Source organism: Triturus cristatus, chromosome 9 (genome assembly GCF_964204655.1).
Source record: "Triturus cristatus chromosome 9, aTriCri1.1, whole genome shotgun sequence".
Lineage (NCBI taxonomy): Eukaryota > Metazoa > Chordata > Amphibia > Caudata > Salamandridae > Triturus > Triturus cristatus.
Window position 1 is genome coordinate 936,074,880 of NC_140592.1, and position 16,793 is coordinate 936,091,672.

A 16,793-nucleotide genomic window follows, 5' to 3' on the forward strand; every position below is an offset into this window, starting at 1 on the left:
CATTTGTAATCATTTATTTTGAGTGTTCATATCTGGCCTGGTTGTTCTTTTGTTCTAGAACTTCAAATTGTAGTTGAGTCACATTGCTGCTTGCTTCTAGCTAATCAATAGCTATACTTGAACCTTTTGTTTTCTTCCGGATGTTGCTTTTATGCTCTGTGATGCGGACCTTGATTTTCCTTTCTATCTTCCCTACATATAGTTTTCGACATGGACATTTAAGTGCATATATTAAATTCATGCTATACATACGCACTCCAAAGGCCGTTTACAGCCCAGAGATCGCCACCTACCCGGGGCAAGGCATATCCTGCACAGCGGCCCCCCCTCCAGTGCTGCTTTCAGCCCCGAGGACTGCCACCCCTCAAGGCCAGCTCCCTATGTCCCAAGGTGTCTTCCCTTGTGACATAGTTGTTTGTTTTCACTTGGTAGGAGCTTTGACAGCTCCTGCAAAGCAAGAGCAACAGTAACTCTGCTCCCAGCAGGAATATTGCTCCCACCCAGTGGGAGTTGACTTTTCATCTGTTTTCCAGCCCGCTGTCAAGTGGGCAAGAAAGCATGAAAAATTGCTCACTAACGCAGGAAGCAGCATTTCGTGCCACCCCCCCCCCCCTTTCTTTAAAGGACAAATGATTCTATCTTCCTGAGCTTGGTGAAGGCAAAGCAAGTGTATTTTCTCAGCAATTCCACTTCGAAAAACAGTCTTGAACCCTAGGTGGAGAAGTATGCATCGTTAATCTATGAGAACACAATCTGTAATGACTGTGATATGTGGCTTCTTTCTTGTCCCCTCCTGGTGAGAGCAGAGTCCATGGTTCTCCCTTTAAATTAATATGAGTAAGCAAATGTGCAAAATTACCTGGAAGCTTTGTCCATTTGTCCCCACCCCATCCACCTTAGTAGTATGCAAAGGGCTTCCCTCCTTTTGCCAGTGTCATTGGCAGCATACCAAAAGGTCACCCAGCACATTTCCAGCCCATTTTGGTGACGCCTTCTTGATAAGTCATTAACTTGTCTTAATGAATATGAGGACATCGCCACCAAACAAAGAAGTTCCTACTTTATGTAGTTAAGAGGAAGTTGCCTTGTTTTGTGGAGATTCATCTCTTTGTAGTCTCATCATCTTCTCTATAGAAGAATTTATGTTATCACGGATGTATATAAACTTTATTGTTGGATAGTTAAACCCTTACAATTTAAAAAGTCTTGCAGTATGACATAAAATTAAGAGAAAACACTATATAAAATTGCAGATGAAAACAAAATTAACATTTTACTTACAACTCTGCGGGGCATCATGGCAAAGTTTAGTTCGGGGAAGGGTTTAAAAGTCTGCAAATCCGGCCAACACGAAGTTGAACATCGGCCTAATTAAACTAGTCACAAAGGCACATAAACTGTTGCTAACCACTGGTGCCCCCAACTAACTTTCACAGATGTGTAGAAGGCACATGAGGAACAATCACATTGCTGAAATGAAATGCACAGAAGGTCACTGGAGACATTTCCTCCTGGTCCATTACAAAGCTCTTGTGTAGAAAATGACCTAGATATTTACCCAACAAGTTAGCACTTACTAATTAACCAGTAGAAATTACTCAAGTTGGGTAGACATTTTTTGCAAAACTGTGGTCTCTTGTTGGAAAAAGGGGCAGGTGAGGTTCCATTCTGGCCCAGTAACTTACACAGCTACTGACACAAACAAGGAGACACTCAGACACACACTCATACACCCATTCAGCCACTCTCACATATACTTACAGACCCATGTAGGTACTCACAAACTCACTCCCAACCCCATACAGTCACTCACATACCCACAAAACCACTCGCACATTCACTCACAGGTCCATACAGCCACTCACACACCTACATAACCATGTAAACGCTCACTCACACACCCACAATACCACTCACACATGCACTCATACATCCATACACACTCACATACACACTCCCAAACCCATAAAGTCACTCACACACCCACAAAATGACTCACACATCCACTTCCATGCCCATACAGCTAATCATGCACCCACATAACCATTCAAACACTCACTCACAGACCCATACAACTACTCACACCCACTCATACACTCATACACCCACAATACTACTCACACATCCATTCATACACCCAGCCACTCACACGCACACTCACAGACCCACACATCTACTCACACACTCACTCACAGACCCAATCAACCACTCACATACCCACTCACTGACTCACAAGTCCACTCACACACCCTAAAAACTATTCATATACCTACTCATACACCACACACCCATACAGCCCCTCACATATACTGTCACCCACTCATGCAGCTACTCACACACCCACTCACAACCCCTACAGCCACTCGCACACCTACTCTCAAGGGTTACAGGTTACAGTTAGGAAATAAAATTAAAAAACCTTCAAAATTCAATAAAAAAGCTAATGCAACAGGTATGTTATAGTTAAGAAATAACGTTATGAAAAGTAGAAATTCACGGAAAAACAAAGGTTACAGGGATGTTATAGGCACTGACATACCAACTCACAGACCTACTCACATACCCATGTAGGTACTCACACACCCACACAGGTATTCACACACCCACTCACAGACTCACACAGGTACTCACACACCCATATAAACCCACAGAGACTCCTCACACACCCACTCATAGACCCATGTAGACACTCTCACACCCACAAAGATACTCACATGCCCATTAAGGCATTGACACACCCACTCACAGACCCATGCAGGCACTCACAATTCTACTCACATACCCATTTAGGCACTCACACACACACTCACTAACCCACACAGACACGCTCACACCCACTCACAGATACACACAGGCACTCACACACTCACTCACAGACCTGCACAGGAACTCACAAACCCACTCGCAGACCTACTCAGACATTCACATACCCACAAAGACATTCACACACTCATTCACAGACCCACACAGGCATTCACAGACCCAATGACAGACCTATACAGGAACTCACAAATCCCCTCACAGACTCACACAGACACTTACACACCCATTCACAGATCCACACAGGCACTCACACAGCTACTCACACACCCACTTACAGACCCACACAGGCATTGATACACCTACTCACAGACCCATGCAGGCACTCACAGATCTACTCACATACCCATTTAGGCACATACATGCCCACTCACTGGCCCACACAGGCACTCACACACCCAAACACAGACTCACTCAGGCATTCGAACACCCAGTGACAGACCCACAAAACTACAATTTCTTGGTGCATTTTGAGAAAAAAACATCCAGGCACCCACATAGGTACTCTTACACCTATTTGAATATCTGTACAGGCAGTAATGTACCTACTCACAGACTTACGCAGGCATTCACACACCCACTCAATAGGCACTCATGCCTATTCACAGACCTACACGGGCATTCACACACCCATGCAGACACTCATGTACCCACTGATAGACCCATGCAGGTTCTCACACACCCAGTCACAGACCTACATAGACACTCACATACCCACTCACAGACCCTCACATACTCTCAGACACCCACTCACAGACCAGTGTAGACATAAACACACTCACTCATAGTCCCAAATAGGCACTCATAGACCCACTCACATACCTGTGTAGGCACTTACACACCCACTCACAGACCCACATAGGCACTCACACATCTACTCACAGAACAACTCTGACACTCAAAATATCCACTGACAGACCCACACACACACTCACAGACACTCACATACCCACATAGTCCCTCACACACCTATTTATGGATCCACACAGGCCCTCACACAACCACTCATATATTCACACAGGCTCTCACATACCCACTTATAGACCCATAAAGACACTCACAGACCCATTGACACACCCACACAGACACTCACACACCCATACACAGACCCACTCAGGAATTCACACACCCAGTGACAGACTGACAAAGGAACTCACACACTAACTCACAGACCCACAAAACCTCACATCTTGGTGCACTTAAAAAAACATTTTTAGACACCCACACAGGTACTCTCACACCCATTTACAGACGTGTATAAGCAGTCACTCACCTACCCGACTGATGCAGGCATTCACACACCCACTCAATAGGCACTCACTCAGAGACCCATGCAGGCATTCATACACCCACTCACAAACCCATGGGCATGCACACACCTGCATACAGACACACACAGACTCTCAGACACCCACTTATGCACCCATGCAGGCTCTCACACACCAGTTACAGACCCACACAGATACACACACCCGCTTACAGACACACACAGACTCTCAGACACCCACTTACAGACCTATGCAGGCATTGACACACCCATTCACAAACCCATGAAGGCACTCATAGACCCACTCACATACCCATGTAGGCACTCACACACCCAGGTACAGACCAACAAAGACACTCATCATACACTCACAGACCAATACACTTACACAACCACTTTCAGACCCACATGTTACAGTAAGATTATAGTTAGGTGAATATGTCAGTAACAACATTAATATTTTGAACTAAAAAAATACAGAAATTCTGCAGTTACAGTTAGTGGAGCTAACGCTTACTTGCATCTCCACCATGCACTGTATATGACCTCATCTATTACATCACTCATAACATGTTCTATGACATTATTTATGACATCAATTATGATATCTCAAATGACATAATGGATGACATCACTGATGACATCATCCAATGAGTGTGGTCGTTTTTTAAAAGTTTACATAGTGGCAGGTATCTACTGTATTACTTTTCTACCTAATTTTGCACAACCTGTGTCCAGGTACTGAGTGTAAGTGATCACAAAACGAATGTGCTCCTAATGCATCCTAAATATTCAGAAGTATTAAACATGTTATAAATCTTTGCATTGAAGAATATCTCTGTGTGCAGATGACAGTTGACAAGTTCATTCCAGTATGTTTCACACAGGTTTTAAAGCTCTGCAGAAAATGTTTCCAACAGGGAAAAGATTCTACATAGTAGATACATAGGGCCTGATTCACAAAGGTACATTTACACCTTTATGTACATTTACAATTGCTTGCTATTCACAAAGGGATTTAAGAATAGGATCTTTACGAATGCAGAGTCTTCGCATATAAAAAGACCTATTTTGTTATGAGCGGAGATTCCCTTTTTGAATTGCAAACAATAGTAAACATACTCAAAAGTGTAAGTTTACCTTTGTGAATCAGGCTCTAAGTATTGTAAGAAGCCTTGAGTTGTCAGACAAAATTGTTTGACCATCACAATTTCAACATACCATAGAAGACTGTGTGCACCAGGTTCTAACCTATGTACGTATGCCTGTTTAGCTTTAGAAGATGATGTACCTGTAAAGTTTTCAGCACAATATGAACGTTGAAGATAGTATTTAGACTTTGGTTATTTTAAGAGAATAGTGTCTCTTTGGACATGTTTTATATAGAGTGTACACGGTTCCCAAGTAGATACTTTTTAATACTCTTTGGTGTATTTCTCATGAGAGTTTCACAGTCTGCAAACAGTGTGGCACATAGTAAACTGTCTCCATAGAGTAAACACTGTTTCAAGTACCAATTTTTCTACTCAAATCAACTTCATTTCTCAGTGTAGGTTTGGTGACTGTGAGATATTAGATGCAGATAAAGGCTGTCCATAGTAGGTTATTAATTTTAGAAGAGACGTTGAGTTGAGTATCTTGAGGGACTTCACTTTTATGAACACATGTATTTAGGCTGAACACTGTATGTAATAAGGGTTTCCGAGATATCTGTGGTTGATTGTTAATGTGAACAAGGATATTCGTGAAGTGTATGGTATAGGGTTAATGTTGCACAGGACCCATGCTTGCTACACTCAAGGGAGTTGTATCTGTAATGGCATTAATGACGATTCCTATTATTCTGAGCATATTTGTACTTACTTTCATGCCTCTGATGCCAATTTAGTTTATAGAGTAATCCGGAATTGGTAAAGCGCAAACTAATCACCCCTAGGGGTCGCAAGGTGCTGGGGGCCGTCAGGGAGATTAAGTGAGCTATTGCCCAGAGTCACAAAATGCTGAGCTGAGCTGCCACCGGGGTTCGAACCATTAGCCCCGCGTGCTGGATTAAGTTGCTCTAGCCTCTGCGCCACACCTCTCCCTAGAGCAATGTGTGCAAAAGAAGCTTGGATGATGTCATCAGTGATGTCAATAGTAATGCCATCAATGAAATCATTTGAGATGTCATCACTGATGTCATAAATTATGTCATTGTCTATGTCATGAGTGAGGTCATAAGCAGTGCATGATGGAGGTCCTAAGTTATAGTTGGCTCTGCTAAATATAACAGATGAATTTCTGTAGATTTTTTTAGTTTAAAACTTCAATGTTGTCACTGGCATATTCACCTAACTAAAACGTTACTTTGACCTTTGTTTTTTCAGTGAATTTCTAAGGTTTTTTCAAAAACGAAAACTGATCTTTTTATCACACCTAACTATCTGGTTATTTTTACCATTGTTTTTTCAGTGAATGTTTATGATTTGTTTAAAACAAAAAGTAATATTTTTTTGCCATACATAAAGCCAACCACCCGCCGCGCACTGCGGCCAAATTCCCAGCAGTCAGCCAACTTCACACTGTGCATGCCTTTACCTTGTGCAGCATAAAGCTGGCCTTCGGGCACTGAGAAACCCCATCTAGGACCAAATACAAGAAAAAAGGGGAGGGGGGCCGCAAGGTGCCCCTCCTTGATTGTTATTAAAGGGGAGGGGGGCCATGTGGGCCCCCCTCCCTGAGCCTTTTTATGCCCTGGGGGCTCCATCCCACCGGGCTCTTTTTTTTTTTTTTAAAGAGTAAGGGGGCCATGGACCCCCTCCCCAAGCAGTTATAGGCTCTGGAGAGCACATCCCTGTGGCTGAAACTTACAAGTCCCCCTCCCAAATCTTTTTTTTTAAATTAAAGATTTAGGGGGCCGCATGGTGCACCTCCCCGAGCCTTATTAAGTCCTGGGGACTAATCCAACAGGGCCGTTTCTTAATTTCATGAATCAATTCTGTTTATTAAAGCCATAGCAATTTGCAAGCAAACACAGCTGCTTGTCTACATTCCAGGGGGCCAGCAGCGTCAATGCAGCTGTCTGAACTGAGATTAACACAGCTGTTTGCGTTTAACCCGAGGGCCGGCAGTGTTGGAGAGGGAATTTAAAAGGGAAAAACAACAGTAACCCAAACAAACCCCCTGCCCCTTCCCTCGATTCCTTGGAGAGAGATGTCTGAGAGGTCTACGGTGGAAGCCTGTTGAGGCAAATGGTGGCTTTTGAGGAATATCCGCTAGTCTAGAAGATTAAGCTGAGTTGTCAGGAGGATCAGTCACTGGGAGCAAGTTGAGCAGTTTAAGATAAGTCGGGCAGGTTAACTCAATACATTTGGATGAGAGCATATGTATGAATGGTGCTCATTGATCAAAATAACCATTGCTCTGTTGGTCAACAGCTAGGGACAATTTTTCCATTCCCAGAATGAACCATGATTTGTGCAGCCAGGTGGTGTAGTCAGAGATTCTATCAGTGCCCCATAAAGACAGAATCACCTGGCGGGCTACCCCTAAAGCCAAAGCCATTTGCTTCCCTCTCAATGAGTTGAGTGGGAATGTCAAAGGGTTTGGAAGCCCCAAAATAGTGTAGGCAGGGAACCTCTTGATTGCGATGTTAAAGGCTTGATCAATATTGTCCAGTATATGTTCCCAGTCACAGCCAAACTTTGGACAATGCCACAGTAGATGAACCAAGGTGCCAGTGCCTCCACATCATCTATCATATTCTTTGAGCTTTCAGGTTTGCAGACCTGGAGCAGTGCTGGAGTTAATTACCAGTATGACACCATTTTGTATGCTGTTTCAGTGCTCACCATGTTGTGGGCTGAGTGACAGGTTCTGTAATAGACATCTTCCCACTCTTTAACAGAAAGAGCCCCACAAAGTTCAGTCTCCCAGCTAGCTTGTCCCGCAGTTCTAGTCGGTGAGATCACCTTACCCAGCATGGTGTAGAGCTAAGTAATGAGGCGTTTGTTGTCTCTTTTGAGGAGCCCCCATTTTTCAAATGGCGTAAGTGATCTCCCTGCATGTGATTTAATGGAGGCTTGCATCACCCAGTGTCAGCCTTGGAGGTATTGCAGACGGTCCGCTTTTACAAATCCGTAGTCAGATTTCAGCTGTTCAAATGGGATAAGGACCTGAAGAATCGAATAGGCACCCTACGCGTTTTCCCCCACCCTCCTGCCAGTGCGGGAACCGGTCTAGTTGCATCCCCAGGGTGAAGTTCGGATTAGAAAAGATTGGGGTCATAGGGGATGGGAAGGAGGTTAAACCATCTTTGATCGCTATGGCATCCCACAACCAGAAGACTGCGCTAGTTACTGGGGAAGAGTATAGACCCCATGTCCGGTGTTTGAGGGAAAGCCAGGGTTCTTTCCATATGGGGGAACCTGCCAATGCCTGGTCCATAAAGCACCAGTGTTTCTCCGAGAGCGGTTGGCTCCATTCTACCAAAAATCAGAGCAGAGAGGATTGGTAATATTGCAGCATAAGGGGCACTGGCAGTCTCCCCTCCCATGTTGGGAAGTACAGCAGGTGTTTTTGAAGGTGGGGTTTCTTCCCATCCCAAATGAACTTATTGAGTTTGACTTGTAAGGACCACAAGCTATTGTTCGGGGGATCAATGGAAGAGTCACAAAGAGGTACAGAATGCAAGGAAGTATTGTCATTTTAATGACCCCTATCCTGCACAGCCATGAAAGGCGGAGACTGGGCCATGTGTTTATATCAGTTAGTATTTGGGAAGTCAGAGATGCATAGTTAAGTGAAATGGTTCTAGGAACAGAGCTTGACAGTTTGATCCTGAGGTAGGGTATAGAAACTTGCACCCATTCAAAAGGAAACAGTGAGCGGAGGTGCACTTCATGAGGTGGAGTTACCAAAAGATTTAAGATCTGGGACTTTTGGATGTTTATTTTAAGGTCTGATAGATTCCCAAATCTTTGCAGCTCTGATATCGTTTCAGTGATGGCAAAGATCACATCATCAACATGGCTAATGAGATGGTGGTCTCCTCCAAACTGTATCCCTGAAATAGCTGGGTTGGACCATATCTTTTAAGCCAGGAGTTACAAATATAGAGCGAAATGAGGAGGTAGACGGGGAACCCCTGACGTGTTCCACGCTTTACATGGAAAGATTGAAACAGCACACCATTAACGCTCACTGAGGGTCTAGGAGCACTGCATACACAATAGACCCATTTACGGAATCTGTCTCCAAATCCAAAGTGCCCTAGGGTAGCGAACAGATAGGGCCAATGGACTCTATCAAATGCCTTTTTAGCACCGATAGATAGAAGGAGAGCTTATTTCTGGTATCTGTGTATCTTATCCATTAAGTGTAAAATGTGTTTGGTATTATCTCTGTATTGCCAGGTCGGAATAAATCCTGCTTGCACAGGATCAATCAAGCCAGGCATCAGCAGGTTGAGGTGGTGGGCCAGTGTGCTGGTAAAAAGTTTAGCGGCAATGTTCAGGAGTGAACTGGGTCTATATGACCCACAAAGAGCGGGTCCTTGCCAGGCTTTAGAATAGCAGAGATTGAGGCTTCTAACAGAGAATCAGTATGGGAGCCGGGGTCAGCGAAGGAGTTGTAGAGACGTGTGAGTAATGGGGCCAGGTCATGGCAGAAGACCTTATCAAATTGTGAGAAAAAGCCATCAGGTCCAGGATGACCATCTGAGGCTTCAGGCAGGCAATGGCCAAGATGAGCGTTCCAGAAGTGGCAATACCACTGCCCGTTCGATGGGGTTGTTGAGACCATGTACATCAAGGCTTTTTATTTTAAGTTCAAGAAAGATTGGTCAAGGAAGTGGTGCGAGGTGGAGTGGCTGAGATAGGATGGTGAGGCATATAGCATGGGGATAGCCTAGTAATATGTTTACCATCATGGTATGCCCCGCAATGTCGTGCATAGACTATGTGGAGTGAAGGTTTAGATAAGATAAGATAAGATAAGTATAGGTAAAAATGTACAAAAGTACCAAAAATATAACATGAACAGAACTATTTACATGAAGAAGTCGGGTATCAATGGAGGTTTGCATTATGGGCGTAGGCTGGCAGGTTTTAATGTAAGGTCAATAATGTGAATCATCAGTAAGCTCTCCGCCACCACAGGCCACCTAAAGCTGGAGGTGAACCGGCCCAGTGGAGATCACCCGAGGACAGACTGTGAGTGGGGCAAGTGTCAAGATATGGGCCCGCCAGTACCTGAAACAAGGCTGCCCTTCACCACCTGGCACTCCAGAGCACATTCCTCCGACCCAGGGCGAGTGTGTTTTTTGCACATGCCCATTTTCTGTCGACCGGGTTGTGGAGACCCATGGGGAAACCTGGGTGTAGATTGAAGGGGTGGTTCGTCTGACAGCCCCAAAACACAACTGGTGTCCTTGAGTGTTTTAAGCTGGTGAAGCTGGCCCCACCCGTAGGTCACTTCCTTGGTTCACAGGAATTCAGTGATTGGTTTAAATTTCCTGCGGCGCTGAAGTGTGAGGAGTGAAACATCTTGAAATAGTCTGATGGTATGGCCACGGAAGTGGATGGGTTGTTTGGTTCTGGCTTTCCTCAGGATTTTCTCCTTGATTTGGAAGTCATGCACAAATGCTAGAACATCCATCAGTCTGGGGCTGGGACCCATGGGATGGCCGACCTGATGTACTCTGTCCAACTGTAAATCAGTGTTCTCCTCCCAGTCTAGGATAGAGCGGAATAGCATCTGCGTGCGTGGGGACCCCCCTGAGGTGGATGTTATTTAGTCAAGTCCAATTTTTGACATCATCTGCTCGATGTCTGAAGTCGTTGTGTTGGTCATGAAGGCATGATATCTTGGCCCAGCATCTCCACTTCCTCGCCCCTTGCAGTCACATTTTCCTTGAGGGTGGAGACCCATTCTCTGAGAGATGACAGCTCTTGTCTTAGATCTCGCATGTCCTGAGAGAGATGCTTTCTGAGGTCTAGGATATTAGTCTTTAGAGATTCAAAGAGGGAGTCTAGGAACACTGCAGGTCTCCGGGGCCTGGTTGGACTCAGGGGCCCCCTCTGGGTCAGGCTGCGCAAAAGACTGCAATGAGGAAGCTGCATCTTTGACGGACGTCAGAGTGGAATGAGTAAACATCTCCCGCACAGATTGCTCACGCTTATTCTTGGAGGTGGCTGTGGCTGAGTAGGTAAGAGTGCAGGGCAGAGTTCCTTCTGCCTTGGAAGTAGGTGGTTGGAAGGGCCAGTCCTCAGTGGAAAAAGGGGACCCAGCAGATGATAACTGTTAGACAGTGCTGGAGTGGTGCAAATCAAGAGGGGTAGCGAGGATATCAAGAGCTCTAAAGTGGACAAAAGCTCATTGGAGGGCCTTTAATTGTGGCAAAATTAACCTGGTCAGATTGTGTGCTGCCCCACAAAATAAGCAAAAAAAAACAATTGATGGACATTCACCCCCAGTCACAAGGATCAGGGTTAAATCCATCATTCCTTTGCTCACCACCCAGTTTGGACCCAGCCATATGCAAATCAGCCTTGAACCTGTTCCTTGTGGGAACATTCCAGCCCCAACTGCCAAGCCAGGTCCTCCGTGGACCAGAAACAAGCATCCTGCTACCGGTTTCAGGGCATCACCCTTCATCAGCCAGGCTAGCTTAAATCTGGTGGTGTAGTGAGCACGTGACGCAAGTCTCGGCATACCCTTCCCACTTAGGGTGACATATGCAAAAGAAACAATTGATGGACGGAATGCTGGACAATGCAAACATTCACCCGCACTCACAAGGATCTGGGTTAAATCCATCATTCAAACAAACAAGCATCCTAGGACCGGATTCACAAAATAAGGCCCCAATCTTCGCCCTCTTGTCTGCCCCAGAGTGATTGGAGGCACAACGCACCAAACACTCACTGGGGGAGCAGCTTCCCACCACGGCAAAGGCGTGACTCTGATGCTGCATCCAGGCTCCCTCCAGCCTGCGGACAGTGTCCTCATGGGTGTAGGACCTGTATATAGTACTGAATACCTCATGTCCCAGTGATCGGTTGCTGCCGATAAGCACGAGTACGTAACGCTGGTGTGGTGTAGGCCAGCAGGAATCTGCTGGGTAACGAGGAGTTTAAGTACTCTAGATGTGGGTAGTATCTCAGCAGAGGGTCATCAGCTGGGGCAGGGTGAAGGAGATCTGTCTTGGCGCAGGACCCGCAAAGCAGGGCCCTAGACGTCAGCCCTCTCACTACCTTCCGGCACCGTCCAGCGAGCCGTGTGCTCAGGTTCATTCAGGATGGGGGACCCTCCCCATCAAAGGTCCGATAACACTGTGCCCTGTGCACTCTCCAAGATTTTCTTATGCTAACTCAGCTTAGGTAGCAGGCACCTCGAAATCAGCATGCAGGGCCTCCTGGCTGCAGCCTCTGATTGATGCGGCACTGTTGTTGGCAAAGGCCTGCGAGGTCCCCTGCATGTACCCCTTTGTCTCTCTTGAAAGATTGCCAAAGGATTTTTTAATTGATAGGGTCCAGGCCTTTGCACGTACGTACTGAGGATTGGGGCCTTGTCCAAGGCAGTGGCACAGCTATTCTCAGTGTGGTCAGGCTGTAGGGCTATAGCCGGCCCCCGTGAGGACACCGTCTGCAGGCTGGAGGGAGCCTGGATATGGCAGTAGAGTCAGGCCTTTGCTGCAGTGGGTGGGGGGGTGCTACTCCAGTGAGTTTTTGGTGTGCCATGCCTCCAATCTCTCAGGGTCAGACTGGTGGAAATCTTGCGGCACGGGTTGAGTGAAGCAGATTATGTGGCCACCATATTAGCTGAAGGTGGTGCGCTGCTCTGGGCCAGTGCCACAGGCAAATAACGTGTTGCAATCGAGCTGGGTCTCTCCCACTGTTGCAGGGTACTGTTCACCCTCCGGGCTGGTGCATGCAATGTCTCCCAAAGAGAGCCAAAGACTGCTCAAGGTGGGGTTGGCTGCCTGCGAAGAGTTGGAAGCAGGGCCTGACTGCAACATAATCTGTGGCTAACTCCACTTTACACACAAGCAAAGGTTATGCGTGGTCATAAGCAGTGCATGGTGGAGGTAGAAGTTATAGTTAGCTCTGCTAACTGAACCTGGTGAATTTCTATGTTTTTTTTGTTCAGAGCATTAATGTTGTTACTGACATATTCACCTAACTATAACGCCTGACATCTCAAATTACATCATTGATGACATCACCCAAGCTTCTTTTGTATACATTGCTCTAGAAACGGGTATACCATTAGAGCTATGAAAGTAAGGGCAAAATAGCTAAGAGGAATATGAAGCATCTTTACTGCTGTCATCCAGACAACCGTCATAGGTAAAGCAAGCTTGTGTTATTTGCAACATTAACCCTATGCCATACACTTGATGGGTTGCTGAGTTCATGTCCACTGTTAACCACAGATGAAAGGGTAACCTGTCCTACACACAGTATTCAGTCTGCAGAGAACTGTTCTGGGACACCCAAGTTCCTCCAGATACTCAAGTCCTATACCATAACTAATGCCCTACTATGGACAGACTGTACTTGTATCAAACCCCTGACAGTCATCAAACCTACATTGACAATTGAATTGGATATAAGTAGAAAAGTGGGTACTGTTGACATTGATTACTCTATGGAGAGAGTTTAATCTGCACCACACTGTTAGCAGACAGGGGAACTCTTGTGAGAAATACACCACAGAGTATTAAAAAGTGGCTAATAAGAACTGTGTACAGTCTATGAAAAACGTGTCCAAAGAGTGACTATTCATTTAAAATAACAAAGGTCTGAAGATGCTAAAGATCGTACTACCTGCAGTTATCATTCTGTGATAAAAAAATTACAGATAGCCCATCTTCTGAAGCAACACCAGCACATGTTCATAGGTTAGTATCTGGTGCACACAGTTTCTATGTTCAGTAGAAATTGTCATGCTGAGACGATTCTGGCCAATAACTTAAGGCTGCTTACAAAACTTAGTTTGTAGTACATAGAATCTTTGGCCTGCTGGAAGCTTTTTATTGTAGTGCCAAAAACCATGTGTGGAACATACTGAACACAAGTCAATTGTCACTTGCACACAGAGTTAGCCTTCAGTACAAAGATTTATGATGTGTTCAATACTTCTACACACCCATGGTACATTAGGAGTACATGCATTTTGTAAACATGGATAAGAATTAGCTGGACACAGGCTGTAGGAAATTAGATCGAAAAGTAATATTGTAGTTACCCGCCACTATGTTAACTATAAAACAAACTAACGCTCATTGGGTGATGTCACCAGTGATGTAATTTGAGATGTCATCCGTGATGTCATAGAACATGTAATGAGTGATGTCATATGTAAAGTGATAAGCAATGCATGGTGAGGTGCAAGATATAGTTAGTAGTGCTAACTACATCTGATGAGCTGTGTTTTTTTTTGTTCCAATCGTTAATGTTGTCACTAACAAATTCACCTGACTATAATGTTTTTTCAGTGAATATATGTGTGAATGCGTGTGTGTGTGTGTGTGTATAAAATGTGTTTTTTAATTAACCTACATTGTTGCTGATTGAGATTTTGTTAGACTTTTTACCATTCATCAAAAAGTGTGTGATATATCATATAACTTTTGATAACGTGGATGGGATATCCATTACGATGTTAAGGTGTGAAATGTCAAACAACTTACTAATCATGACTATTATCGTGTTTTAATATTGTTGTAAAGGTTTATGGTATTTTTACTTTGTTCATTACTAAAAGTCATATGATGCTACAAAGGAGCATATCGTGGGACCCAGCTGAAGTATCTGAGCAGCAAAAGTTAAGGAGCTCTGCTATAGTTGATAGTTAGGTGGCAAATTTCTGAATGGCATTAAAAATGTGTACTCCAAAGTGACAGAATGCCTCTCAATGGCCACTTGCACAACAGGCAACGGATTCTGTCAATAACGGACTACTATAACAAATGTGGGACCTCAGACACCCGAAAGGTAAGTGCAGTTAAAAGTCGGCCATCCATCATGATACATCAGGTGTTGGACCTCACCCTTTCTGCAGGGTCATCCCCAAAATGTTTGCCTTTACCCTCCTGGTTTCTGAACCCGTTTTTGTTGACTTTTAGGACTCTGTGCACTCCATCACTGCTAACCAGTGCTAAAGTGCTTGTGCTCTCTCCTTAAAACATGATTAAATGGCTTATTCACAACCAGAATATTTAATTCACTTGTAAGTCCCTAGTAAAGTGGTACTATGTGTACACAAGGTCCGTAAATTAAATGCTATTAGTGGACTTGCAGCACTGATTGTGCCACCAACTTAGGTAGCACTTTTAAACATATCTCTGTCCCGCAACTGCAGCAGGCGTGTGTACTTTGAACTAACATTTTGACACTTTTGCCAGGTCCAAACCATTCTTTTTAATACAGGTAATTCACCCCTAGGGTAGAACCTCGACAACCCAGAGGGCAGGGTGCATTGCACTTAAAAAGTGGGGTGTGTACCTTTTAGTTTTACATGTCCTAGCAGTGAAAAACTCTTAAACTCATTCTTCACTACTGAAAGTCCTACCTCTCCCATAGGATAACATTGGATTGACTGTGTTACATTTAGTAAGCTGTAATTTCCTAATGGGAGCAGGTAACAAGTTCACATTTGGTGTTTTTGTAATGTAATGAAAAACCCTCTCATGGTGAAGTCAGATTTTAAATTACAATTTTGAAAATGTAACTTTTAGAAAGTTGGTGTTTTCCTGCCTTAGCCATTTGGTGCCTGCCTCTGGGTCACTTGACTGGGTGTAGCTGACAGTTGGGCTTTGCGTATTCCTTCTAGACGGCCACACACAATAGAGAGCTTGAGTGTGCCTGGATGGACCATCACTGGCAACATGGGGGGGCATAGCTGGGCACATCCCTACACACACTTGAATGCGCTGTGTCCTGCCACCACACAAAGAGCTGCATACTCCCTTAAGTTAGTCAGGAACCAGGGCAGGAAAGGCAGGATGCTTGGTACTTTAAAGGTAATTCTAGAAGCTACTTCTAACTTCTAAAGGAAGGGCACCACGTATAAATATTGGACCTCAGGCACCAATTCTTCAGATTACTTATGGACCTGTGGATACTCTGCCGAGAAGAAGGACTGCTGTGCTGCTGAATTGACTACCACTCTGCTGGACTGCTGTTCCGAAGGACAGCAGCTCTGAAGGACTACTGTCCTGCAGTGCTGGCCTGCTGCCTGCTGACTCTTGCCTGGTTGAGCGGGACTGGACCTGCAACTTTGAACCCAGGTCCTTAGAGTGACTCCAAGGGCTAGCTTACTGGCCTCTTGATCGGAAGCCTTAGGCACATAACAAGCTGTCAACAACCTTGAACCCAGCACCTGGACTCTGCAACCTGTAAGTCCTGGTTTCCAAGTGGTGCCGCATCAGTCCTGGACCTTTAGAAGTGGACCTGAAGGTGCCTCTGCCAAGTCCAGTTTATGGTTCCCATCAGCACTGAGGCAAAGCGACCCAAAGCTCCACAAAGCCTCGTCGCACAGCTGGCAGCCTCATCGGAATCAACCCACAATCACGCAAATCTCCACGAAGCAACGGCCCACAACCGCCAGCTCATCAATATGCAACATAGCTCCCTAGAACCAATGCAAAATGCTGCAAAGTCTCACTGCACAGCTTCATTGGAACCAATGTCGGATGACGCAAAGTCTCGCAAGGTAATAC

At 45.0% G+C, this 16,793-nt stretch overlaps 1 protein-coding gene across 1 annotated transcript in view; it reads right to left on the minus strand.

Moving 5' to 3' along the window:
* Positions 1-16,793, minus strand: part of LOC146799098 (general transcription factor II-I repeat domain-containing protein 2-like) — a 195,224-nt gene that overhangs the window by 14,535 nt on the left and 163,896 nt on the right. The gene's annotated exons all lie outside the window — the stretch shown is intronic.